The 27,198-nt window shown below is 37.1% G+C and overlaps 1 protein-coding gene across 1 annotated transcript in view; it reads left to right on the top strand.

Annotated features, from left to right (window-relative positions):
* The first annotated feature begins 500 nt into the window (after positions 1-500).
* Positions 501-27,198, top strand: part of FOXP2 (forkhead box P2) — a 698,983-nt gene continuing 672,285 nt past the window's right edge. Inside the window, exon 1 of the mRNA XM_036759264.1 lies at positions 501-692. The gene's annotated coding sequence lies outside the window, so the exon portion shown is untranslated. The remainder of the gene's footprint in view (positions 693-27,198) is intronic.

The raw sequence follows: 27,198 nt of genomic DNA, 5'->3' as shown, positions 1-27,198 counted from the left end.
TAAACAATCCCCACCCAGCAGTCTCTGTAATCCTAGGGAGGAGTCCATTAACACCCCCCCCCCAAGTTCCCCGCCCCCCCCCACCTCTGGCAAGAAAAGGTTGCAGCGAGTGGTGTGTGTACATTTCACATTGCCAATAACACACACACACACACACACACGCTCTCGTGTGCGCGCGCGCGCACATACACACATACACACACATACACTCCGCACACATACACACAGACACGGCTTAGGGAGAGAGGAGAGACAGCGCGAGACAGCGCGAGCCTCCGAGAAAGCGCGAGACACGCCGGCGCGTGTAGCTGCCGCCGCCGCCGCCGCAGCCGCCGCCGCCGCAGCCTCGGAGCTCCCGGCGCTGCCCAGCGCCGCCAGCGGAGGAACGGTCCTAGTTATTTATGCCGCTCCTACGTTCACCGCTTGTAGTTCAGTCCGACCCCCCCAGTGACTCCCGCGGCCGTCCCCTCTCCGCCGCGCGCGCGCACAACACACACACACACATACACACACACACACACACAACACACGCGCGCACGCACGCACATACACACTTCCCCCCTACCCCCCCATTCCAGGCGGCAGCTGCAAAGACTTTGTGCACGGTTGCGTGGGCTGGGGCTTTCGGCAGCTCCTCTCCTCTTCAGGGGTCACCTCCTCTGGACGCCCCGCTCCGCATCTCGCTCTTCTTGGTAAGTTTCTTCTCCTTCACTTTTTCTTAACCCTCTCCCCTCCCCTCTCCTCCACCTTTTCTTAACCCCCCACCTCTTCCAACCCTCCCTGCCATCCCCCCTCCTCCCCCCCCCCCTCAGTACCATCCACCTCCAGCCCCAGACTCCAGGCTGGACTTGACTTTCATCCTCTCCTGCTACTGTTGCAGGAAAGTTTCACCCCAGCGGCTGCTCTCCGCGCCGCGGTGCAAATGTGACATGTGTCAGATTTCGGCTTGGCATCTGGTTCGCGTTCCTGCCTGCCTTCACATCACCACTTGTTGTTGTCTTTTTAAAATTTTTATATGTGATTTGAGGTCGGGAGAGGGGTTTCGTTGCTGTTCGCTTTTTTTTTTTTTAGCATGAATTTTAGCTTTAAGTATGCAAAATGTTGCCTTGCCCGGAGAGACTGTGTTTGAGGAAAGTATGTGTCGAAACACCAGATGTGGGTGTTTACCAGGGTTTGGGGAGGGGAGAGGGGTTTGAATATTGTTTGTTGCTTCTCTCTTCCTATTCCTCTTCTCTCTCTTCTTCCCCCTCCCCCTCCTGAAAAACCAAACTAAGAAACATCTGGTGTTTAGAAGCACACACTTTATGGATCCATTTGTTGACCCTTATTTACTAAACTGCACAAACTGCATGCTTCTCATTATAAGTTAGGAAAACTTAAGCTTTTATTTAAAAGTACTTCTCTAGAAATTTAAAAAGAAAAAGCATAGAAGCAGAAGGAAGGACATTTCTTCCTATCTCAGGAAACCTTGTTAAGTTGAATAAAGAAATTACCTTCCTAACCCAGGAAGCTTTGGGATAACAGCATTTCACCACGACTGACTCTTAATTGCCTTTCCTTAACGGCCCATTTTATCCGTCCCACTATCTTCTTTTTCCCCTTGGAAATTTCTCAGTTTAATTCCTTGTTTATTTGGGGGTTGTGGGTTAGTGTTGCTAAATAAATTTCCCCTCGGTTCTTTTACTAGGTCATCTGAGAGAGAAGCGAAACCCCTTAACGTGTGTTTGTTTTTGGATGTAAGTGAATAGGAAAGAGAGGGAAGAGAATTAAGTTGTGGCATACATCTTGCGGTTGGTACTTTTGTATCCTTAGTCCCCTTCGCATCTCATCAGATGCACGTGCAAATGATGGCGTTCGCCACCCACTCTCACTGGCCAGGGGAGGTTACTACACTGTATTCACGCCGCCTCTAAACGCTTAGCTCTAGCAGGTCCTCAGCTTATGCCACAGCTGTTCTCTCAGCGCACTAATGGAGAATGCTAACTTTGATCCAAATGCCCCAAACAATACACTGATAAGTGGTACGTGAGACTCAGGGAATTTCAGAGGACAGTTAAGTATTGAGGATAGCAGTGTTGACATTTCCTTGAAATTCAGAAGTTGCTGGAGACACTCTGGTGGGGGGGGGGGGCGAGGTATGGAAAATATATATGTTGTGGGGCAGGGAAGCTGAAAGTATTATTATGAGACTCTGAAGTCTTAGTAAGTCACTTTTGGGTTTGGTGTTTCCTGACTGAAACAGATAGTAAAATTGTAAAGTTTGAAGTTTTCTGTAAGCAGAATCAAGCCTAGAGATGACTCAACAGTTGTAGACATTAGTCATAGTTAGGGAAAATGTATAGAATATTGCATAATTTAGGAACTAGATCAATCTTAGTTTTCATTAAGCATTCTCTCCACAGATTTTAAACAATTAATGGGCAGCTGTTCTCTACAATAATTTTTTTTTAACACAGTCTCTCCACATGTTGAGTTTCAATCAGTTTCTGAAGGATTGCACTTTAAAAAAAAATACTAGTTTCCTAACAGGTGGTAAGACAATCAAAAAAAACGAGGTCCTTTTTGACCTTTCCTGACATTTTATAATGGAACTGTTTTCAGAGAGGAACAAGAGCGCATGAAAGGAGTTTAGGTATAGTTGTATTAGGACACATATATGTGGGTGGGTGGGGGTGGTATTTATCTAAATATATAGTTGAAGTGGAAATCAGATTTTTTTTTTCACAGTGGGATACTTTTGGTGAAAAGAGATTAAAAAAAAATCTTACTCTGTCTACAAGATGAAGGCAGAAACAGCAGGTCAACAGGAGGTAGAAAATGAGTATGAGCATGTTAAGTGGTGGAAGTGGAAGTTTTCCAGCTGGAAGTATTCAGAGAGCTTTACTTTTTGAAAGCAAAAGTTTGCCTGGAAGGCATACTTTTTTTTTTTGGCATGCTCTTGTAGATCTATTAATTTGATTAAAGAGTAGAAACTAGAAGAGGTGTGTATAATAGTGTGTCTGTGGTATTTGTCAAAATTAAGACAAAAAAGATTAGTTTGGAGATACTTTGCTCTTGAAGTTTGGCACTGTAGCAGACAGTAAAGCTAAGGTCTTCTATTTTATCAAAAATGCTATTTATCATTACTGTCACTAAGAGTTTTGGAAAAGCTGTTTTTTCTCATTGTGGCAACTTTGGAATTTAAAAAACTCAATATTTGGATAACATTGCTAAACTAATCATATCACAGACTTCTAGGTTAGTATTATGTACCATAATTGACTCTACTACTGTCTAGATGAATAAGCTATGTGCGCTAAGAAATGTAATTTGGATTTTTAGATACCTAGATTTTTTTTAACAAAAGATAACAGTCCTAGTAGGTCCTTAAAGGAATGAGTATTGAACTATTACTACTTAAAGTTGAGCAAAAGGAATATCTCATATTTTAGGTTACATTGAGGTCACTAAATCTTTAAAAAGGAGGAAAAAACCTGAACACATCCTTCTGGAAGGTAAGTGGAAAAGGGGATGATATTTAGTTTTGTTTTAAGAGGTCATTACAGAAGTATACTTTTAGACACTATGGTAAAAGACTTTTTAGGTGAATAATGAAAAAAATCCACTACCTAAATGCAATAACATTTTTATGTCTATATTATTAAAATGTTAATAGAATATATTTAATTTGTAATCAAAAATAAATTTGAGAAAATCCACAGATTGATAGATCAGGGAAAGGATTTAAATAACCATTGTAGACTGTTTAAAATTGATTCTGTTATATTTTGCCTTTTAAGCTGGAATTGAACATCATTTTTTAAAATAGACTACATAACCTCAAGTGCATGCTGGAGAGGCCTTCAGTTATATTATGCTTTCCCTGTGCAAAATTGATGTTAGTACATGAGTTTTGCTTCCTTACACTGATAATGTACTGGTTTTACTGAGGTGGAGGGGAATTTGTGTTGTGGTTTTTTTCCCCTTCTGGACATATCAAATAAAGGAAAAAAATTGTTGACTGAGGATCTAGTCTACAAATAATACAGAGTCCTTTTATAGTAAAAGAAAATTGTGGATACTGTTGCACTATTAGAGTTAGTGTATATAAATCTATTCTGCTGAGAGGTTTCATTCCCATTGTATGAAGGAATTTTTTTTTACACAGAAAATAAACAATTATGTGTAATGTAGCCTAATTAGAATTATTCCTTATGAGAAGCATATTTAAATATGTGAAAATAGATGTTGTTTCATACTAGAAAATACTGTGTTTTGTTGTATTGAGAAAAATAGAATAACCATGGCAATGTAATGAATGTAGCAAGTCATCTTTACTGTGTATTCAGTTGTTTTTCTTCTCCGAGAAGATAAGAGTAGAGTGCAAAATTTTAATTATGTTAAGAGACAATTACATGTGATCTTAAAGGATTTATACTTAGTGCTGTATCACCCTTGCATATTTTCTGTGTTGACAGACTTTATGTTAGAACAGCTATATTTTGCTTCTAACAGAAAACTGAGTGATGGAAGTCCCAATGTGTTTTCTGCTTCTCAAAATGAAATAATGAAGAGGTCATTTTACTTGTGTGAAGAAGTGTATTAGGATATAGGTCACTAAGAAGTATTCAGTGTGTGATTGCTAATAGACAGAAATGCAAATCGGAGTTAAATTTATAAATGCTATCAGTTACATTGCAAAAACTGAATACTAATTTTTGGTATTCTCAGCATCTACTTGATTATTTTCTCAATTTGGTGATAGCTAGTAGTGCTAGTCATGTAAAGAATATTGACTGTTTAATCTCGTATTGATGGTTAACTCACTGTCCCTTGTTTTGGGAAAAAAAATAGCTTTTCTTTAATTTAGATTGAACCATGTAATTATAGGATTATAAACTAAGAACAGGCTTTAACTATAACCTAGTCTTATACATATATCTAATAAGTCCATAGCATTCAAATGAAACTTCACCAAACCCATTACAGAAAGATGATTATCTATATACTTAGAGGTCTTTTGGGAAGACAAACTGTCTTAAATGTCTTTGAAACACTCTAGTGTCTCTCTCACAATCCATAGACTTCCTAATTCCTTCCCTAAATTTCTTGTGCCGTAAGTTGCTTTTATTTTTATTCCATTCTTATGGAAGGAAAGCAGCTTCTTGCCTATTTCTGTATCTCTTAATATACTTGGATTGTTGTAGTGTCTCTTCTTATATCCTTTTCTTCCCCAGGTAATACAACTTGAGTTTCTTTCTATTTTCATAGGGTTGTCTTATGGAACTTCCCACAGAGTATTTCTTCTCTGTTTCAGGATCTCAGATTGGACTTTGGTAAAAGTATTACACAATGTTGGATGAAATGGTGACGAAAAAGCAGTTTTACAGTTCTTACAAACTGTATTCTTTTAGCATAGGTGAGCAGAAACTGATGTACAGAAATTCATTATCACCGAACTTATGAACCTAGAAGTGGCATTTTATGAAAAATCATATTAGAGATTTCTAGTTATCTTCATGTTACAAAAATATATTCTTCAGTTTGTTAATTTATACCTGCCTTTTGATTTATTACCTCTACTATGTTTCTACATGTTTTCTGCTGATCTGCCCAGATCAGCGTACATTTCTAAAGATGTGCAACTTCCACACAGTTTAAGGAAATGGATCTGAACATTTATTTTAAGATAATATTGTGGAGCCATCTTTAAAGAAGTTGAGAGATTGTTCAACTTAAGCATATTGTCAGTATTTTTCCTTGAGATCTTTTTAACTTTTGTGACAAACACAAAAGTATGTTCAACTACTTTATATTTAGATATAAAGACATTTTGAGTAATTTAATATGGAAAAATAATTTTATAACAAGTATTTGATTTTTTTAAATACTTGCTGCATTTTAAAATGTCTTTTTATCAAGTATTGGCCATAGTTATTTTGAGGAGACTGTAACTCCAGTTTTACAGTGTAAAACCAATAAAGATGAGTTTACTATACAGAAAATTTCTGTTTAGTCAGTTTATTCATTTGTTCATTCCATAAATATTTGACCATTTTATACATAGCATTGTACTAAACATGGGAGGGGCATGCAAACACAAACACAGTCTCGCCCTCTAGGAACTTATAATCTAGTTGGGGAGATAAGGGATAGAAATGAAATAGTTACATGAGTAAAAAATCACAGATGATTAAATGCCAAAATAGTTGATACAGAAAATTCTATATCATAAATGAAAAATATTTATTAGCAACGCTGTTATGTAAGAAGAACTATGCCTGTGTCACCTTTCCCCCCATCCTCTTATGTAGTTGATGGTTGATTATGAATCTTAATCTTGACTCGTTTTGAATTTGTGGAATTTGTTTATACATTGTAAATTAATAGACTTGTTAAAATTTACAATTTATAATAGTTATTTTGAAAGCTAGACTTTCTGCCTTAGTGAGAAAATGCATTCATCTATCATGTAGAACATCAAAGGGAATGTAGTGTGGTGGGAAGTACACTGAAGTAGCAGTCAGAAGACCTGCTAGTCTGGACAGTATTGCTAATTGATTCTTGTGCAGGTCATTTCTTTTCTAAATTGAGGGGTGTCAGACTAAGTCTCTTCCAGTTCTTAATTTTCCATTTTTCTCATAAAGATGCTAAACAGTAACCAATCCAGGATCATTTATGAAATTATACACTGTATGTTCTCTTACATTCATCTGTTGATGACTGCTTTTTAAATTCAGTCTTCCCCCACCTGTGCAACTGGCATTGTTGAGATAAATCATAGTTTCTTAGTACTTTGAGAGACATAAGCACGTTTCCATTTTGACATTCCTTGAATTTGGGATTGTACATTTATTTTCATTAGCGTGACAATGAAATTTATATATTAGAAAAGTATGTTGCTGCTAAGGAAATGAATACCCTAGAATTTATAAGCTTTCAACATTATTAAGTTATTAAGTTTTCATTTTCTCCCAATTTGTTTTAGAGGAAGTATTTTAGATTTCTAAATAGAATTCTAAGATTTCTTTTTAGTATTTTTGTTTTAAAACTTCTCTAAGCAGAAGTCTCAGTTAAGTGAGAATAGTCCATCAGCATTTTGCTAAAACTTTTTATTATGTTTGGAACTTTTATTTGAATGCCTTAAAATGATGCTGTGTGATGCGATTTAGACTTTATTGATAATATGTGGGTTTTCATTTCTTTTCTCAGTCATTTTGTTTTTTGTATTATCTTTAATGGCCTATTTTTTATCAGTTTGGGAAAATTTCAAACACAAAAGTTACATTTTTTGGTTTACAATTGTTTTCAACTCTAAGAAGGAATGAAAGACTTATGAGTAGGAGAAAAATCAATGGTACTTATATCTGAAGAAAGATATTTGTAGTTTTTCAGTAGCAGGTGTCTGGGGAAGGAGCTTTCTAATTTGAATATTCACACTAACAGAAAATACTTCATGTTTTTTTTCTTTTCATATGATCTCTACGTCTCCACTAAAGTCCTAAATGCATAACTTCAAAATGACCCTGGGTTTTTGAAGGATTTGCCAGCAATGCATAGATTCCACTAGGACCAACCAAGTCGGAAAAACTGAGTATAGGCCCCAGTGATGAGTTCTATATCAGGTGTGTGTCAGGATCAGTTCAGCTAAGGTCAGAGGCTCATCTTCAGGTTAGCTGCAGGGTGACAAATTTTTCCTGGAACTTATAAAAACTGTCCACTGTAACATTTTATGTCAGTGGAAGGAGTTATCCATACTGACAAAATAACAGATGCTTGAAAAGTAATGTCCCTAAGAATCTTCTTCCTATTCCTAATCCTTTTCCTCATTATTTCCACATCTGAATTTTTTAGCCTATCTGAATTATTTTAATTTCTTTCCTTCTTTTTTAACTGTCCTTTGCTCTCAACCTTTTACCTTCTTTATTCTCTCCAAAGTATATTTCAAAATAACCTCTTTGTCCCACACTTTTAACTAGCTTTTCTTTTTAATTCTGTATGATCATAGCCAGTCATAAGTTCCTGGCAGAGTTGTGGTTCAAGTCTTGTGTCTGAAAGACACATTGGCATCATGACCATGGGCAAGTCACTTAGTATCTCCGTGGAGGCAACTCTTAACTACTTAGGATGCAGAGAAGGTAGGAACTTGTGTTGGTCCAGAAATTTACTCACTTGGTAGAATTCTCTAGTGTAATGAAATCATAGCTCCCATCCCTTCCCCTGTGTCCTAACTCTGCCCTCACTGATGTCTTACTACTGTTAGCAAAAGAGTCTGTTCATTCTTGATTTAAAGCCCATCCATTAATGAGTCTATACTGCCACCTTTATCACCCATAGTGATGAGTAGTTGGCTTGCTTTTTTTTTCCTCTTCTGCTTCTTTTCATTACATGTCTTTTGGCGGGGGGGTGGTGGGGTGGGGTGGGGGGGACGAGGGAGCAGAGAACCAAAACTTCATTTCACGTTGGCCAAGTTACTTCCTTTTAGCTTCCAATAGCTACTTAAAAATCCCATTTCATCCAGGAAATACCACCTAACTAGCTGATCAGAGTAAGGATTTTCTTCTTTCAGTGTTCTATGGCCACACCCCATCTATAAATGGACAGTTATACTCTATGAGCAGCAGCAGTTCAGGAAAGTTGAGTGTATAAACATTTTAGTGTTGTCACCAAATAAAATTTGCAGCAAAGCTAATTTGACACATCCAATGATACACATAATTACTGTTGCCCTTTATTGTAATTAAGTATAAATTGTAAATCTTGTAAATTAGTGTAATCAGTGTTAACTTTATAGAATTGTAGGGAAGAGATCATTTCATTCTTGATGGATGAAGGAGGTGCTCTGCTATTTCTCTTGATGGTCCCTGGATCCATTATCGAGGAAAATTATCCAGCTCTTTTGCAGAGTAGAGACATGTTTAGTCACAGCATTTTGGGAGTTGGGTCTTATGAATTCCCCTTCCCTTACCCAGGGCTTAAATTGCCCAGGTCTCTAGTCTTAAACAGATTTGGCTAAGTGGTTAAATTTGTTGGAAGGCCCACCTATCTCAATCAAAAATTCTATTCTCTTAGGGTAGATGACTAATCATTTTCCTTTTTTTTTTTAACACCTATCACTAAGGTATGGTTGACTTATAGGTATCATTTCCCCCTCTTTTTCCAACCATTTTTGGGAGGTATTTGAGCAAATGAATATGTTATTGAAGGTATTTCAGGCAGTAGTATTGGAGAAATAGATAATGAAGATTTTGGTGGCAAAGTGACAGACACCTTGTCTTCCTGAGAGAGAAGGGAAGGAGGAAGAGCAGGCAAGAATTTAAATGGAGATTCTCTGGTGCTCTTTCACCTTTTTTTGTTGTTGTTTGTTTATCTCCTTCTATGTTATGCTCCTCCCTAACCACTTTTCTCCCATCTAGTTGAACACAATCAAATGTGTGAAGGATCTCAGCTACTGTCCAATTTAACATAGTTCTTCTGAGTCCCATAGAGAGGAAGGGATGGGCTTTGCTCAGTGTCATTCAGCTACTAAGTGGGAGAGTCAGGATTCAAACCCAGATCTTCTTAATTGCTTTCAGTACTCTGTGAATTATAGCAAGCCATTTTGAGGGTTGAGTCCTTCTTAAAGGTGTTTGGATTAAGGAAATACTACTATACTTTGCTATGCTGTTAACATTTCTTTCACTTTTTCTCAGCTTATTTCCTACAGATGGAAGACTTGGAAAAAAATTCGGATTTGTGACCTTCCATACTAGTTGTGATCAATTGATGCCAGGATGCTATACATTTAAAGCCTTGAAATAATTTGTCATCGCCATTTTGGAACCTTTATGCCAACTCTTTTCTTCTTTTTTTGCCTCTTCAGACAAAATATTTTTTACATGACTGAAGTACTCCCTTGACATTCCTGTAGACCTTCCCCTTCCCAAATGTTTGCTTTTCTTCTTTTCCTTTAAAAATTTCTCTTCTCTGAATGCACAGTAGCATTTAAGTATCAAGGGCACTAGCGGGATATAGTAATTCCCACTCAGGTGTGGATTATCCTTCATTCTCCCAGTGGCTATTTATTTGTTAAAGTAAATGAAGTTCTATTTGGAGAATTTGTTTGGAAGATATTTGTGATTGAGCCTCCTTTCCTTCTGTAGTTTGTCAGAATTTAAAAGTATAACATTATCCACCTCTATCCCCAACACACATACTTTTGGGAAGAAATCCATAAGTGCCAGTTTAGATAAAGAATTGAGCCAGTTTCCATAGGCATGCCTTTTCTAACTCATAAAAAATTTCCCAATTAGTCACAATAGAAATGAGGAGGGACTCACAGAGTTTAATAGGATTATTGAAGTGGCTAAGTGACAAGATTGGAGACAGGCAACTTGATACATGTAGAGGCTTGGAGACTTCCCTAGACTTGTGAAAAACAAAAAGGTTCAAAAGCATATTAGGTAGGTATAGACTTTAGTGGAATTATATACTCTGAATAAACTTGATTGTTGAAATTTCCCTTCCCAATAGAATGTTTTATGTGGGTTTATTTCATAGATTTCATTTGTTTCCCATTGACTGAAGAAGACAGCTATCATGACCTCAAATCTTTGTTGCAGGTTAAAATTACCTAGATCCTTCAACCAATGCTCATATGGCATGGTTTCCATTTCCTTCAAAATTTTGGTCATCCTTTCTAAAATATAATCAGTACTGAATGCAATATTTTAGATGTGATCCATGACACAGTAAAACTATCACCACCTTAATTCTGGATTTTACACTTTTCTTTATCCTTCCCACAATAGCCTGTTTGGCTACTGTGTCATGCTATTGACTTGTTTTGAGTCTACTAAAACTTCAAGGTCTTTTTAAAAATAATTTTTATTTAGCCACCACCGTACTATTTTGCCCTACTGTGGTTGATACTTTAAACCCATATCAGACATTAAAACCTTTCACTGTATTTTTCGGATCTTGGTTCTTTCATCTAATGTGTTAGATATCTCAACTAGTTTTATGTCACTTGAAGATTGGGTAAGTATGCCATCATGTCTTCATCCAAAACATTGTTTTAAGTGTTGACCAGTACAGGGTCAAGCAGAGATTCCTTTGCCACATTATTGGATAGAATTCCTTCTGAGTTGGTATCTACCTCCCCAAGACTTCTTTTGGGGTCTGGTCATTCATTCTGTTCTGAATCCAGCTAATTGCATTTTGTTAAGGAGAATAGAAAAGCACATTTTGTGAACTGCCTTGATAAAATCCAAGTATATTGCCTCACATTGTCTTGATGTTTGTCTAGCAGCCCTGTTGTACACAGGAATAAAGGTAGTTTCTCATAGCTTATCCTCACTGAGGTCTTGCTGGCTCTTAGTGGCAATTGCTTGCCTATCTAAACGATTACAAATTATTTCTTTAATAATGTTATAGAATTTTATGAGAAGAAAAGTTGCACTAGCCACACTTTATAGATACTACCTTTTGTCTTGTGGGGCTGGGAGTGGAGGAGGTGGAATCAGGACACTTGTCCATCTCTACTCTTTATTGAATGTCTCATTGTGTTGGAGCTAGCTGCTTTTTCTTAGCCATCTCCTCCCTTATTTTAGGTTTTAATTCCTGTTAACCCTTTTAAAAAAATCTCTTTCCTCCAAAGGTCATCTTCTTTCTTGTCAAAGAAAATAGAATCAAAATAATAATTGAATAGTTTTACCTTCTTTCCATTGTTCATTGTTTTGTAAAGGAAGCAGGCCCAACTGGCAACAGTAATACTGCTGTATCAATTCTGTGCTTCATTTAACATGTTATAAATAATTCATCTTTCCACAATATTTACCTTGGTAACCTTATCTCTTGCCTTTTGTTCCTGGTTGTTTTAAACTATGGAACTCAGTGCAGTGTTGGGCTATATACTTGGCAGAGTTTGTTTTTAAAAGCAGACCTCCACCCCAACTCTCAGACTCTTTCCTTTCCACTACCATGAATGTCGTAGATAGATCTAATCCCATTAGATTGTGAGGTTCTTGAGGGCAGGGACTCCCTTTGGCCCCTTTTTGTATCTCTAGCACTTAGCACAGTGCCTGGCACACAGCATGTGTTTAATCAGTGTTGATTGATTGATTGATGTAGCCTTGGAGGCTGACTCTGCATTAATAGGGACTGGAGTTCAACTCCACTTGACAGTGCAGTATAATTCCAGAAGGGTCAGCTAAACTTTTCAAACTTTACAAAATGTTTGAGCTTATGAGCATTACTTTATCAGTTATGAAGTTTCCAAAGGATACCTTTCCTTCCTTGCTTCCTTCCTTCCTCCCTTCCTTCCTCCCTCCCTCCCTTCCTTCCTTCCTCCCTTCCTTCCTTCCTCCTTTTCTATGCCCTATCTATGTGATTTCAAATGCTATTTTACATACTTATGGTAACCATACCATTGCTCTTTTTTTAAGGGCTTTTTCAAGCTTGCTTTCCTCATACCTTTTACAACCATGATTTTATAATCCAAGGAAGGAACAGAGCTCATTACAAAGATACTGTATTATTGCCTTGCGTTATTGGTTTTCACTGACCTATCATCTTTGATCTGCTTCCTAATTGTGCTTTGAATGCTTTTTCCTTAGTATTACATTCCCACTGGGCAGGAATCATGCCAGATATTGTATTATAGATGTTATGGCACTGAAGAAATATTTACTTTTATTACTCTGTTTATAAGGATGTCATTGTTATATCTGGGCCACATTGATCCAAAAAAGTGTACTTTTCTTAATTTAGGAGTTTCTTCAGTTAAAAGGTTTTTTTTGTTGTTTTTTGTTTTTTGGAGGGGGGAAGGCAGGATAATTGAGGTTAAATGACTTGCCCAAGGTCACACAGCTAGTAAGTGTGTCAGATGTCTGAGGCCGGATTCAAACTCAGGTCCTTCTGACTTCAGGGCCAGTGCTCTACTCACTGCGCCACCTAGCTGCCCCAAAGGTTTTTTTTTTTAAGTAAGTACAACTTAATACATTTAGTATATACTGAAAAATAAAATAGAATCTATCTGTGTGTAAAAATTAATATAGTTGTTTTACCTAATAATTTGGTTGATATAATTGGATGGAAATAAGATTTTTACCCAAATAGGTTACCACTTAAAAAGTAGAATATGAGTGACTCATCTTTTGTCTGTTAAATATTTATGAAATGATAAAAAGTAAAAAGTTTAATGTCTGCATAAATTTATGTTTTTATATATTTATGATATTTCTGTTTTTAAGATATTTCCTTTTTATTATTGAATGTTGATTCCTTCTCTCTAGAAATAAGGCTCAATATTTTGAATGTCAGATTTTTTATTTTGGATTATTAATTACATGTCATCTTAATTATACTCTGACTTCTTATTAAAATAGCTGTAACCTCTTCATCTTTTGGAACATATTTCAGTTTTACTTTTTAAAAGACAACTACTTTAAAAATGCTTATTTGTGTCATAATTCCTTGGGGAGATAATTTAGAACTAGAGCTGTCACTTCTTTTAAACAAAATTTTACATGCCTCTCAACTTTGTTTTGGTGTAGAAAGAGATGCAAATCCCACAAAAAAATGAGAGACATTTTTTAGATATTGATCCATTAAAATTAATATTTAGTTTGTCCCCATTGTTTAGTGTCCGTATTGTCTTGTCTATCTTTCCTAATCCTCTACCCCACCCCTCATCCTCTTTTTACTACCTTGGAATTGTGAGATTTTTTTCTTCTTAATTATCACCTGTTTTATTGACTGAGGGAAGAAGCAGTCAATAGACATTTATTAAGTGCTTATGAGGGTTTGGCATGTGCTGTGCTAAGTGCATAGGGTAAAAAAGTAGGGCAAAAATGTCTGTTCTTGAGGAAGGGGGGGAGGAGGACGATGACAATGACGATGACAAAGACGACGACTACTGATGGTCATGGTAGTGAGGGTTGTGCGTTAGATGAAAGCTACATTCTTTAACTGGCCATTTGTTACTTGGCCTGTGTAAGGAAGTCTGTGTGCCAGGCACTATGCTAAGCATTGGGAATATAAAGAAAGGCAAAAAACATTAACTTTGTTCTCAAGGAACTCCCTCTTTAATAGGGGAGAGAAAATGCAAATAACTGCATACATCTAAGACATATACTGTGCAAACAGGAGGTCATCTTAGAGAGAAGAGCTGGGCTGAGGGCAGAGAAAAGTCTCCTGAAGATCTGTGAGATCTGCCCCGTCTTGAGAGAACTTTGGAGTTAGAGATGAGGAGAGAGAGATTCTCAGGCACGGGGCATAGCTATGCCAAATATTCAGAGCCTGGAGAAGTGTCTTTAGGAACTTTAAGTAGGTCAGTATAGCTGGATTGTAAAGTTCCTGGAAAGCAGTACAGTGTAAAAAGTCTGGGGAAGGTAGAAGGGCCAGGCTGGGAAAAGAGTTAAATGCCAAACAGTATTATATATTTGATCCTGGAGGTAAAAGGGAACCATTGCAGTTTGTTGAATAAGGGAGTGACATGATCAAACCTGTGCTTTAGGAAGATCATTTTGATAACTAAGTAGAAGATGGACTGGAGTAGGGAGAGACTTATAGAGGGAGACCAAGAAGCAGGCTATTAAGTATTTCTGGGCAAGAGGTGATGAGATACCCTGTATTAGGGTGATGGCTGCAAATGGAGAGAAGGGGATAGTCTGATGTTTTGAAGGTAAAAATGAAAAGATTTGACTACTTGCCTTAGAGGGCTACAAATAGGAAATAGAGAAGAATAATGAAGTAAATTAATGATGTGGTGGGGTAAACAGAGCGCTTTAAAAGTTGTTTCCATACTTCTGGCTAAAAGGATGGAGGAAGGTGAGAGAAAGATTGTGTAGACAAAAAGATTGTTTCAGGGAACACTGCCTCATATTGGGAAGATGCTAATTAATTGGGCCTCCTTTTCTTCCAAGTAGTGGTCTCTAAAGTTGGGGTTGTGGCCTTGACACCAAGGGAAGTTGTGATAAACCAATCAGAGGCTGGGAAGATGAATCACATCTCACCCATGATCGCTAATCATGGACTTGTTTTCAGGACAGCTCTACTAACCCCTTCATTTATTAACCTTGTCACTAAAGAGTGCTTTGCTCTGTCCAGGTGGTTATAACAATCTCAATCCAGGCACCTGCTCTAACAGTGCAAACAGAATTCCCATTCCCTGCTAACTCAAGGCTGCTGCAGGTACCTCTCAGAGGGTGGGCTTGGAACTCTGGGACAGTGGCAGGTAAGACCTCCACACACTCCACCTTCCCCACTTTGAAGGTTTGTTTTTGTTTTCCTTTTGTCAGTGGAAAAGAGTGAGTAGCACAAGATGAACAGGAATGGATGGATTGAGATAGGCCTTGCTCATCTAAGTACATTATCTTTCCCCTAACTCTCTTCCCTGTATCTATGGAGAGAACTACTGTCTTCCCAGTCTCCATCAACCTCATCTTTATTCTCAACTCCTCACTCAACTGAAATTGTTCTCTTCAAAGTTACCACTGATCTCTTGACTGACAGATTTAATGGCCCTTTCTCAGTCTTCATTATTCTCAGCCACTGCAGCAAATATTCTCTTTCCAGAATACTTAACACTCTTCTCCCTCAGTTGCTAAAAATGATATTACCTATAAAAACTGTTATTTACACACTTAAGCTTAGAAACAGATTTTTCTAACTTGTCTCAGGAACAAATAATTGACTTCGGAAAAGATGGAAATTAAAAAAAAACCCAACAAAAAAACTTTTGCATAATTGATGGATGTGATTTTAAAATGATGATTATTTAAAACATTTATGCATTTCTTTCATTTGTAGATATATATGTTTGTGATGCATTTTTATACTATGAGAGCTATTAAAACCCAATATCTGTTTAACTAGGTTTTTTTGATTACTTCCGCTGATAGAGATCTCACTGTCAAGACAATCAGTTCCACTTTTTCACATCTCTGATTATTGGGAAGTTTTTCCCATATAACTAGCCTGTGAATACCTCTCTAACTTCTACCCATTGGTCTTAGTTATGCCTTTGGGGACAGCAGAAGAAATCTAATCTTTGTTCTATACAATAGCCCTTCAGATGGCTGTTTCCCCTGAATCGTTTCTTGTTCCCCCGAATCTTTTCTTCATTAGGCCAACATTTTCAGGGAAAGATCACTTGACCTGAAGTCAGAAGACTTGGCTTTCAATTCTGTGTCTTCCCCTGTCTCTGTGACATAGGATAAACTGTTGAACTTTAGTATGCCTCATCTTCTTCACCTGTTAAATGAAGTAGTATCATCATTAAGGTCTTTAAGAATGTAAGTTTTAATCATTCAATGAGTCTGAGTTCCTTAAACTCATCCTCTTATAGCATGGTTTTGAGTTTTCTCACCAAGCTAGATCCTGCCATGCTCTTAACATCCTTCTATAAATGAGATACTCAGAAGTTAATACAGTACTTCAGGTAGGGGCTCATGAGGGCAAAACAATGGGATTGTCACCTCCCTTACATTATACCTTATGGTTCTGTTAATGTGGATTATATTCATGTTAGTTTTTTTGGCGGCTATTTTGTATTGTCTTCTTATGTTGAGTTTGCTGACTACTAAGTTATGCTCTCTTTCTTCTGCATGAAATGCTATGTAGCCCCAGCTTCCCTGTTGAGTACATGTGAAGCTAGATTTTAATCCTTCTTAAATTTCACCTTGTTAAATTCAGCCTATCATCACAACTCACCAGTAACCTTTTGGATTCTGACTCTGCCGTCGACAAACTTGCGATTCCTCCCGGATTTGTGTTACCCACAAATTTGGTAAATTAAAGTCATTGAAGTCTCAGAAGCTGTAAGTTGGAAGCTAGGATTTAGGTGACCTTTAGGAAGAAGTAGGCAGCATCTTTGCTCTATAGCTTCACCCCTTTGGCAATGACTAGCTTAGAACTAAGCTAAATGGATTAAGTATTCATCAAAGGGACATTGTTTGAAATTTGACTTGGAAATTCCCACTTTCAAATTAAAAATAAAACCTAAGATCTATAGAAATGTCTTTTCATGTTTGGCTTTGCCACAACCCAATTGCTGCCATATTGAAGAGCTTACTAATCACACAGCTGATTGGTAGAATTGGGTTTAGAATTCAAGCCTCTTGTCATTAGGTGTTTACTCAGGGAAACTGTGTGATGTAATGTAAAGAACAGCAGACTAGATGCCCAAAGATGTGGCTTCAAATCTTGGTTCTGCCTTTTTCCGTGTGACCTTGGGCAAGTCATTTATCTGGCCCATAATTTTCAGCTGTAAAATAAGAATATAGAATGTCAACATGAAGGACCAGTAACTCCAAGACTGTGAGGTGATTTTGGTACTGAAGACTTTGGCTTCGCCATGAGCTTTTAATATGTTTTCTGGTAGAAGAAGAACCAGTTCCAGTGTATGTACATCTTGGAGCTCATAGAAGAGAGTAAAATAATAAACCTGGCTGGAAGAGGAGAATGAATGAGTGGCCTTCAGAGGCTAATGAAAATCCTTGTCATCTAAAGTCTATGCTTCAGTATACAAAGACCACCTCCTGCTAAACTTACCAATTCTAGCTCTCCACCAGGTTCAGGTTTTAGATGCCATATCATTTAGGATTTTTTCCCTTCTAGTTAAAAAATGTTAGCTCTAAGAACAATTCTGCAACAACAGTTTTTCTGGTGAACACTCCTGGTTGTTCTGTCTCAGCTGGAACGTGTAGGGTAGATGACTGAAAAGATGAAGAACTCCAAGAGTAGAGTGTTCATTCCTTGTGTTCCCTGCTTCCTTGCTTTGGGAAGATCCATAGTACACACCTAGAAGCCTATTTTCCTTTTTTTAGAATTTCAGAGCCTTGGTCTTTTCTTTTTGACTCTTAGGTTTGTTTTCTGGGCTCTCTTATTACCCCTCTGATGGGAAGAACTGTTAGACTGATATCCCTTTTCTTTAAAAAAAAAAAAAGTCACTCCCCTTTCTTTTACTGCTTATCTCCTTGGTTTAAACATCTATGACTCACAATTCCTCTGTAACTTCAAGTTGTTGTTTTAAAAATGCAATCCCTTCCTATTCTCATTATTTTTGATTTTTCTTTTGAAGATATAGCAGAGGGGCATTTTGTATGAAATCTATCCTTTATAGTTTTGAGGTTTAATAAGATTCATTGATTATTGGAATTTTTATTCAATTTATGTTTGAATTATTTAAAAAATTTGGTTATGCCATTGAATTGTCATTTGGGGGAATGTTAACTCCTTTTATCGTATTACACAGCTATATCACTTTGGTAGAGAGTCAGGATCAAGCAGGCTTTTGGGAAGCAGAAAAAAGTTTGAAACTAAGCATTTATGAAAAACACAGGCTGATCTCTTTTAGAGTTAAGACAACATGAATTGAAATATTTATGATTCGGGGCATAGCCATATGAGAAAACCCAGACAGGGCTGTGGTTTCTTTATAGTACTTACAGTATTTGCATGACCCCCCCCCCCCAAAAGGAAAAGTACAAAAGATCTAATGTAGTCAGGTGTGCAGATGCTGCTGAGATGTGCATAGCTCATGAAGTGTTATATTTTCTCTCAGAATCAAGAAGTTCTCAATTATTTGTGTGAAAGTATTAAAAGTGGATGAGTGAATACAGATAAAGAGAAAACTAGTGATTATCATATGTAAAGTATAGGAAATGTCATGTAGATGATGTCGAGTAAAGGAAATTGAAAACAGGAAAACAATTTTATAAGACTCAGTCCTGCTTCATTTCTCTAGTCTCTTCCCCTTTTGATCTATTCTTCTTAAAGCTGCCAAAATAATCTTCTTAAATGCTTAGGTTTGACCATGCCACTCTCTTTGCACAAATGCCCTTAGTATCTGCCTGTTGTTTATGTTAGATGGAACTTAAAGAGCACTTTAAGGTTTGCAGTGTACTTCATATATATTATTTCATTTTATCCTTATAGCAACCCTGTGGGGCTAAGTTCTATTATTTACTCCCATTTTACAGATGAGGAGGCTAAGACACAGAGAAACTAAGTGATTGTCAAGGGTCACAGAGTGTGTGAGGCAGGATTCTAACTCAGGTCCTCCTGACTCCGATTCTGGCACTCTATCCACTGTGCCACCTAGCTTCTTTGCATAGAATGCATAGAGTTTATAGAATAGAATACCAAGGCTTGAGCTAGATATTTAAGGAACTACCAGTTTAGTTCCAATATACCTTCTGAAGGACTATTCTTTTCATTTACTTTAATGTCAGATTGGACTACTTGTTATGTCTTGCTGTTATCCTGTACTCTACCTTACAGATCTTCCCCATCCCTGTAATATATTTTCTCCTTCTTTTGATCCCTTTGTCCTTTCCAGGCTTAACTTAGATATCATTCTCCCTGGAAACCATCCCTGATATTTCCATCTAAAAGTAAATTTTCCCTTTCCAAGTTTTGGTAAAGCAGAGGTTCTAAACCTGGGTTCAGTGAGCTTAAGATATATTTTTAATAAATATTATTTCAATATAATTGGCTTCCTTTGTGATCCTATGTATTTTATTTTATGCATTTAAAAATATGATTCTGAGAAAGGGTTCATAGGCTCCATCAGACCGCCAAAGAGATCCATAATCCCCAAAAGGCCAAGAACCCTTGTCTTTTTGTATCATCTTCTTTGCCTCATTGTATTATACTTCATATAATAATTATTTTTGCATGCATTGTATCCCTTCAATAAATTTTATAAGCTTCTTGAACTTAGGCATGGTGCCTTCTACATTGTTGGTGAAACTAAATGTTTGCTGAATTAGCATATGTGTAATTGTTTTTTAGAATGTGGAGTTATTGAAATATTAATTTGCTAAAAATTTAAATTTGCCAGGAAAGGTCAAATTCATTTAAAAAATTTGTTATTCTACAGAACAACACGCTCCCCCTGCCTTGAATCTGCCCTCAAAACAAAAAGGAAAAGAGCTAGGCAAAACCCACTAACAAACCTCTTGGTCCCTTGTGTTTTCTGTGGAACCTGTACTAGTCATCACACGTAATCTGAATTTGGCTGCCTTTTTAGAAGATGGTTTTTTTCTTCCTGTTTTGTAGTCCTTGTGTGCTCTGCATGACCAGCTCATTCATATTTTCTCATGTTTCTTTGTATTCCTCATATTCATAATTTCTTATGGCACAATAGTATTCCATTATATTTGTATTCAGTACTTTGTTTCGCCAGAATCTAGTTGATGGACATCTACTTTATTCCCAGTATTTTGCTACCACAAAAAGAGCAGCTGCAGATATTTTGGCATGGCTGAGACCTCTCTTACTGTCTTTCATACCCTTGGGCTATACATTCAGTAGTGGGAAAGCAGAGTCCACTGTTACAAACTGTGTATTGACTTTTTCACATAATTACAGATTATTAGCAGCTCTTAAGTTAAATTTAAATAAAAATAATGATGCCTGGAAAGTTGAATTTCCTATACTTTCTGAGATATATGCTAATTAGACAATAATATAAACTGAAATGTTTGACCTTCCTATTTTTGTCCTTGATTTCTTATCTACTGCTACTTTTTCTGTGCAGTGTTTCCTGATCTCACTTGGTCAATAACAACCTTGGCCCTTGGAACACACATAGCCCTTTGTTTTGGAATTCTCTAATGCACTTATGTAATATTGTATATTAGAATTATCTGTGTTTTATGTCGCTAATAAAACATAAATGATAATATTAAGCTTGATATAATAATGATAATAGCATTTATATAGATAGCACTTTGAAAAATGTTTTGTAAATATTATCTCATTTTGTTCTCACAACAATCCTGGGAGGTGGGTATTATTACTGTGCTCAGTCCTCCCTCTATTTTTTTAATTAGATGATCAAACTGAAGCAGATAGAGAGTAAGTGATTTGCTCAGAGTCACACAGCTAGTAAGTGTTCAAGACCAAATTTGAAGTCAGGTATTAAGGACTTGAGGCCCATCACGCTATGTCCACTGTGTTATCTCGCTTTCTCTGCATAGCATTTGGAGGTTTGTGAAGCATTTCACCTACGTTGTCATTTGATCCTCACAACAACCCTCTGATATAGGTACTAATATTATCATCCTCATTTTATTGATAAGGAGACTGAAATTGATAGAGGTTAATTGACTTGACAAGGATCAAACATCTAGTGACTTTCTGGGGTGCGATGTGAGCTCAAGTCTTTGTTGCCTCCAGCTCCAGTATTTTATCCACTTGTGACACCTGTTCCTTGACAGAAAGGACTGGATCAGAAGTTGGTATCTATCCTAGGTAGATACACATGGGACTTATTAAATATTGTGAGTATTTCTTGTTGTTCAGTTATTTCAGTCATATCTCATGCTTTACGGCCCCATTTGGGGTTTTCTTGGCAGAGATACTGAAGTGGTTGGCCATTTTCTTCTCCAGCTCATCTTTCAGATGAGGAAATGGAGGCTAGCAGGGTTATGTGACTTGCCTAGGGTCACATAGCTATACGTGTCTGAGGCCAGATTTGAACTCACGAAGATGATTCTTCCTCCCTCCAGATCCAGCACTCCATCCACTGTGCCACCCAGCTGCCTGCTGTCAAATAAATTAAAGTATAAAGAGTTTTTAAAGAAAATTTTATGAATAAATTGAATTCTTTAAATTGATGTAATTATTCTACTACTAGAAAAATTAGTTTGTACATTTAAAATTGTCTTATAATCTAAATAAATGTTTGTTTTTAGTATGCATGTTAAAATAAGAAGATAAACATACATGTGGTGAGAACCTGAACCAATTTCTAACATTTTTTAAGTGGTTCTGTATAGAAACTCTAAAAAAGATCTTTAAAGTTCTAAACAAGCAAAAAAAAATCCTTTTGTGTATTGAAGTGGAATTAGTATAGTATCCCAGTGCCTGGAATAGTCCCTGCCCAGAGGAGGTGATTAGTCAGTGTTTATTCCATTTAATTAGTATGTTATGAATGATGCTTTGAAAAATATACAGGTAAATTCCTTTAATTCCTCAAACACTCTCTCTGTAATACGTATGTAATATATGTAGCTGGGCAGCTAGGTGGTGCAGTGGATAGAGTGCAGGGCCTGGAGTCAGGGAAACTTATCTTCCTGCGTTCAAATCTGGCCTCAGACGCTTACTAGCTGGGTGACCCTGGGCAAGTCACTTTATCCTCTTTGCCCCAGTTTCCTCATCGGTAAAATGAACTGGGGAAGGAAATGGCAAAACCACTCCAGTAGCCTTTGCCAGTCACAGTAAATAATAGTATACATATACTGAAGAGGCATGGACTAAAAGGAACAGATTACTAGAGTGGAATCAGGTATAAAAGAGCATGCCTTAGTAGCCTGAGAGTTGGCCTTGGACCCAGGAAGCCCTGGATTTAAGTCCTGCCTCTGATACTGCCTATGTGACCCTAAATGAGTCCCTTTTGCTCTCAGTGGTCAAGGCAACTCTAACACATTAAGTTGCAGGGAAGGTGCAGACCTGCATTCGTAGAGGGAATTTCCTCAACCAGGAGGTGCCTTTAATCAGTGAAATCACAGATCCAGTTCCTATCACTTCTCAATGATGATCTCTATGGAATTGGGGGGAGGGGAGAGTTCATACTGCAAAAGTAAAGTGCCAATTAAAGGGCCGAAACAATTATTACTTACAGATAGTCTCGATGATCCTAACAAGATTTACTGAGCTTGTCTTCAGGGTCCTGGTCACTTCTAAAACTGCTCTTGCTATTTCTCTCTGATCTTTGAATGTTTCGATTTATAGTGCTCTCCCTAGTCTTTCCTACTGTACTGCCAATAACCCTTTCTTTTGGGGCTAGAACAGCTGGAGAAGGCTTTCTAAAGGGGGTGGTACATGAACTGACCTATTAATGGATAGGATGTGGATTGATTAGGGATGTGGGGTTCGTGCTTGGGGTAAGGCCAGGACAGTAAAGGTGAAAACATGAGTAGAGGGGCCGAGATGAAAGCATGTAGGACTATGTGTGTGTAGACAGGAGGCAAGAGTTAGGAGTAGAAAGAGTATTGGGTTTGGAATCACTCGACTGGGGTTTGAAACCTACTTCTACTTAATAAACATTGAAGAGCCTACTATGTGTGAGCCACTGTGCTAAAGTGCTACTTACCACATTTGTGACCTTGGTTAAGTGACTAAAAGTCTCTTGGCCTCACTTCTCACCCATAAAATGAAGAGGTTGGACTAGACCAGGGATTCTTAACTATTTTCCTGTTATGCATCTCCTTGACAGTCAGGTGAAGCTTATGGACCCCTTCTCTAAAGAATGTTATTAAATAACTGAAGGAAATGCAAAATTTCAGTTAAGGGTTAATGAAAATAAAAATATACATTTTTTCTAATCTAAGTGCATAGATCCCCTTCCACCAGTCTATCCCATAGACCCTTTGGTAGTCTGTGGACTCCAGGTTAAGAAGCCCCGGTCTGGATGGTCTTTAAGGCACAAATATGGTTTGTTGCAAGCAGCAAAGCAACTAATGTTGGTAACAAATTGGTAACAAGTTGTAACATTTGCTACAAGTAGCAAGGTTCTACGAGGCACTGTGCTGGCCTCTGCCCATACAGTATCATCTCAGCCCTCAAGAAGTTTTTTTCCCCCTGGATTTCATTAGTAACCAGAAAAATACAAAGTTATAGGTTCATATACCTAAAAGTAAAAAAAAAAAGTATATCCTTCAGACAATTACAAAGGAGTTATGAGCAGGAGCTGAATTGCACATGGTTAATTTAATTTGTGCCTGTAGATTGAAAAGAGCACTTGACTGGGAGTCACAAGACTTTAGTTCTAGTCTTGGCCCTGTTAACTAAGATCAAGAGAGATTGTCATTTATTCTGTGTCACAAATAGCTAACTACAGAATTGGAACTCTGACCCAGGTGCTCCAATTCCTGTCCACTTTATGCTCTTCACTGGTTTTTTTTACACAGAAGAGAATGGAAGGATGGTTTCTGTTGAATTAGCTAACTTTTGTAAAATTCATTAGGTTTATTATTCATATCTCCTGACAAATCTTTGTGTAAGAAATTATCCAGGTTATGTCAGTAATGATAATTTTGGCCGTTTAATTACCAGGTTTCCTCTTCATTTTCTCAGTATAGAATCCACCCTTCCCTGAATAATTCTACTTAGCTTTCTTTTCCTCCTTTGTTTGTGGTTTTTGGTGCTCTACCTCCAGACCTGTAATCCTAGTTTCAGATCATCCCCACCATGTGCAACATTCTGTCCCATAACCTCAACTTTCTCTCTTCTTGATCATCTGGGAAAATTAAGGTTCAACTCTTTCCTCCACAATTTAGAATGTATATCATTGTGGGGGAGGGAAGATGGACAAGAGAAAGACTTGGAGAACCGTATGATTGAAAGGGGGATGCAGAACAACAGAGCACACCTGGAATATAAAATTTATAGAACATCATTACCCATCAGAAACTCCTTGAATGGAGCATCAGCTCTGGAGGAGGAGGACAAAGATCCTAGTGAAGAGAAGAGAGGGCATCTAAATAAGTCGGTTCCATTGGGCTTTCCGCCAGATCCCCTTGCTCTTGCCTGGACTGGAAATAACTGTCCTTGACCTGGAGATGGATCTTGGTCATGGGAGTCCCCACCAGAAATGAGGCAGGCAAGAAAGCAAGGATTTTGGACAAATGCGGATTCCTCCCCTTTCTCCAGTTGTCTATTTACATATAACTCAGTTGAAGGTAATCGTCTCACCTTGAAGGCAGGGACCCTTTTTCATTTATGTCTGCATGTCCCCAGGATCTAGCACAGTGCATAGTATATAGTAGGTGTTCAATAAACAAAGGAACGTCTGGATAGTCCCTGTACGTGTATAATGTAGGTTCAGTACTTATTGACTGGACTCTCCCACAAAGCTTCCAAAAATGGCATTTTGAATCCTTTTCTTAGAGGTTAGGACCTTGAAAGGGTCTTTTATGCAGTATGGTTGTATAATATTCAGAAACACAATGTTGGAGGATTGGTCAGGGTGTCTGGTTTTGCAACAGCAGCAATGAAACATATCTGACCCTCATGGTTCTTTGAACCAAGGAGGCAAGGGAAATACATATATCTATCCTATCAAGGGCTAATGAATATTATTTCTTATTCCTTTTCTCCTCATCTCAGGAAATTAAAACACTGAGACCTGACTTAGAGGAACATTTTGCTTAATTCAGGTATACACTATATACTCTTTAATAATAAATAAAACAACAATAATATTAGTTAGCATTTATACACTTTAAGATTTGCAAAAAACCCTTTTACATGTATCTCATTTGACATGAGAGAAATGTTATCAAATTAGATAACATATGCCACTTTGGAAACTATAAAGTGATATTATAGTATTTTGATGAAACAGGGGTTCTGAACTCTGCTTTAATGAATCCCTTTGGCATTAAGGTGAAAATTATGGCTCACTACTTAGGATATTGTTTTCAATGCATGAAATAAAATAACGAGATTACAAAGATTTTATTGAAATATAGTTTTAAAAAATTCATGGATCCTAGATTCAGAACTTCTGATCTGAAGGAAAATCTTAGAGGCTGTATACCCTGGTCTGATAGCTTGAGTACTGCAGGAATTAGATATTGATTGCTGTGTGAACCAATGTACATTTGACTCATGTGAACCTTGAAAATTAATTTTGAATTTTAAGTTTGTGGTATTTGCAATTACAATTCTTTATTTATGAAGTTCTCTGAAGCTATTAGGTGTGGGCAAAACTAGAAGTTGGCCTGGCTATTTTAAAATTCTCTAAATTTGCCTAAGTTTCTTTTTGGCTTATTGAAAGGCCTTAGGGCATGCTTATTGATTTACATTGAGCACAAAGTTTTTAAAATAATAAAGTCAAAGTGACAGCTCATTATCTTGAGAAAAACATTTTAGAAAAGTTTCAATAACCACCTGAAAGATACTTGTTGATCAGTAGTACTGATTACCATCATCGTTTCTTTTCCTGTTGGTGTTAAAAATGTGTGCCAGTAATGGAACTAAATAAAATGTTTTCCTTTTCATTTCCTCTAGTTTCTTAGGTAACTCCTAAATATTTAGTGTTTTTCTGTTAGAAATTTTGGATCTATAAGTAAGCTAGAGTTTTCTTATTTTTCAGTTGGTTCTGCTTCATTATGAGTGGATATTAGTCCCAGCTTTGACACTGAGTAACTTTTTATTTACTTAAGCAGACCGAGAATACTTACAAAAGCAGCACCCCATTTTGGAGTACCTCCCTAACTTGTACTTAAACCAGCAGCCTGAAGGTTAGATCCTCAGGGGTGGTGACTATAAGATCTGTGCATTTGAACTTTAAAAACTAAAGCTCATATTTCCCTCCAGATTTACCTGTAATAGTAAGGTGAAACAATTAGCTCAAAACAAAGGCATCTGATAATATAGCACAGCAAAAATGGTAACTATAAAATATTCCATGTACTTGAGGTATACTCTCCCATAGATACAGCGCCCATGGGAAGAAAACAGGCAAAAAACAAGAGTGTAATAGTAGAGAAGCATATATGTACAGTGGTCAAGGCGTCTCACATGCCCAGTGTTGCAGTGCCCTGACATCCTTTGTCTTTTTATGGAATCCTTAAGTGGTTCTCCATGACCCTACCTCACAAGTAGATATTCCACCATATTTGGACTTTTCTCTGTGCTTAAGGGCCCAGTGACACTAGTCCATCTTATTGGGGATGTGAAATCTCAGTGTTATAATATTTTATATATTTTAAAAAAGATACGAAGAGAAATTTTACAAGAAAATTAGAAGAACATGAAACATACTACTTACCAGACTTACGGATAGGTGAACAATTTATGAATAGAGAGATAGCAAAATTAGATATAAGACACATAATTTCAATTATATTAAATTAAAAAGATTTTGTACAAATAAAATGAATATAGCTAAGACTAGAAGGAAAGCAGAAAATTGGGGAAAAATTTATAGATTGTTTCATCAGATAAAAGTCTCATATCTCAAATATATAAAGAACTTTGTCAAATCTATAAGAATATGAGCCATTCCCTAATTGAAAAATGGTCAGAGGATATGAACTGGCAGTTCCAATGAAGAAATAAAAACAATTTATAGTCATATAAAAATTCTCTGAATTATTGATTAGAGAAATGCATATTAAAACAACGTTGAGATATCATTTTACACATACCAGATTGGCTAAAATGATAGAAGGGGAAAATTACAAATGTTGGAGAGGATGTGGGAAAATTGGGATACTA

Source organism: Trichosurus vulpecula, chromosome 5 (genome assembly GCF_011100635.1).
Source record: "Trichosurus vulpecula isolate mTriVul1 chromosome 5, mTriVul1.pri, whole genome shotgun sequence".
Lineage (NCBI taxonomy): Eukaryota > Metazoa > Chordata > Mammalia > Diprotodontia > Phalangeridae > Trichosurus > Trichosurus vulpecula.
This window is presented reverse-complemented; position numbering and strand designations above follow the sequence as displayed.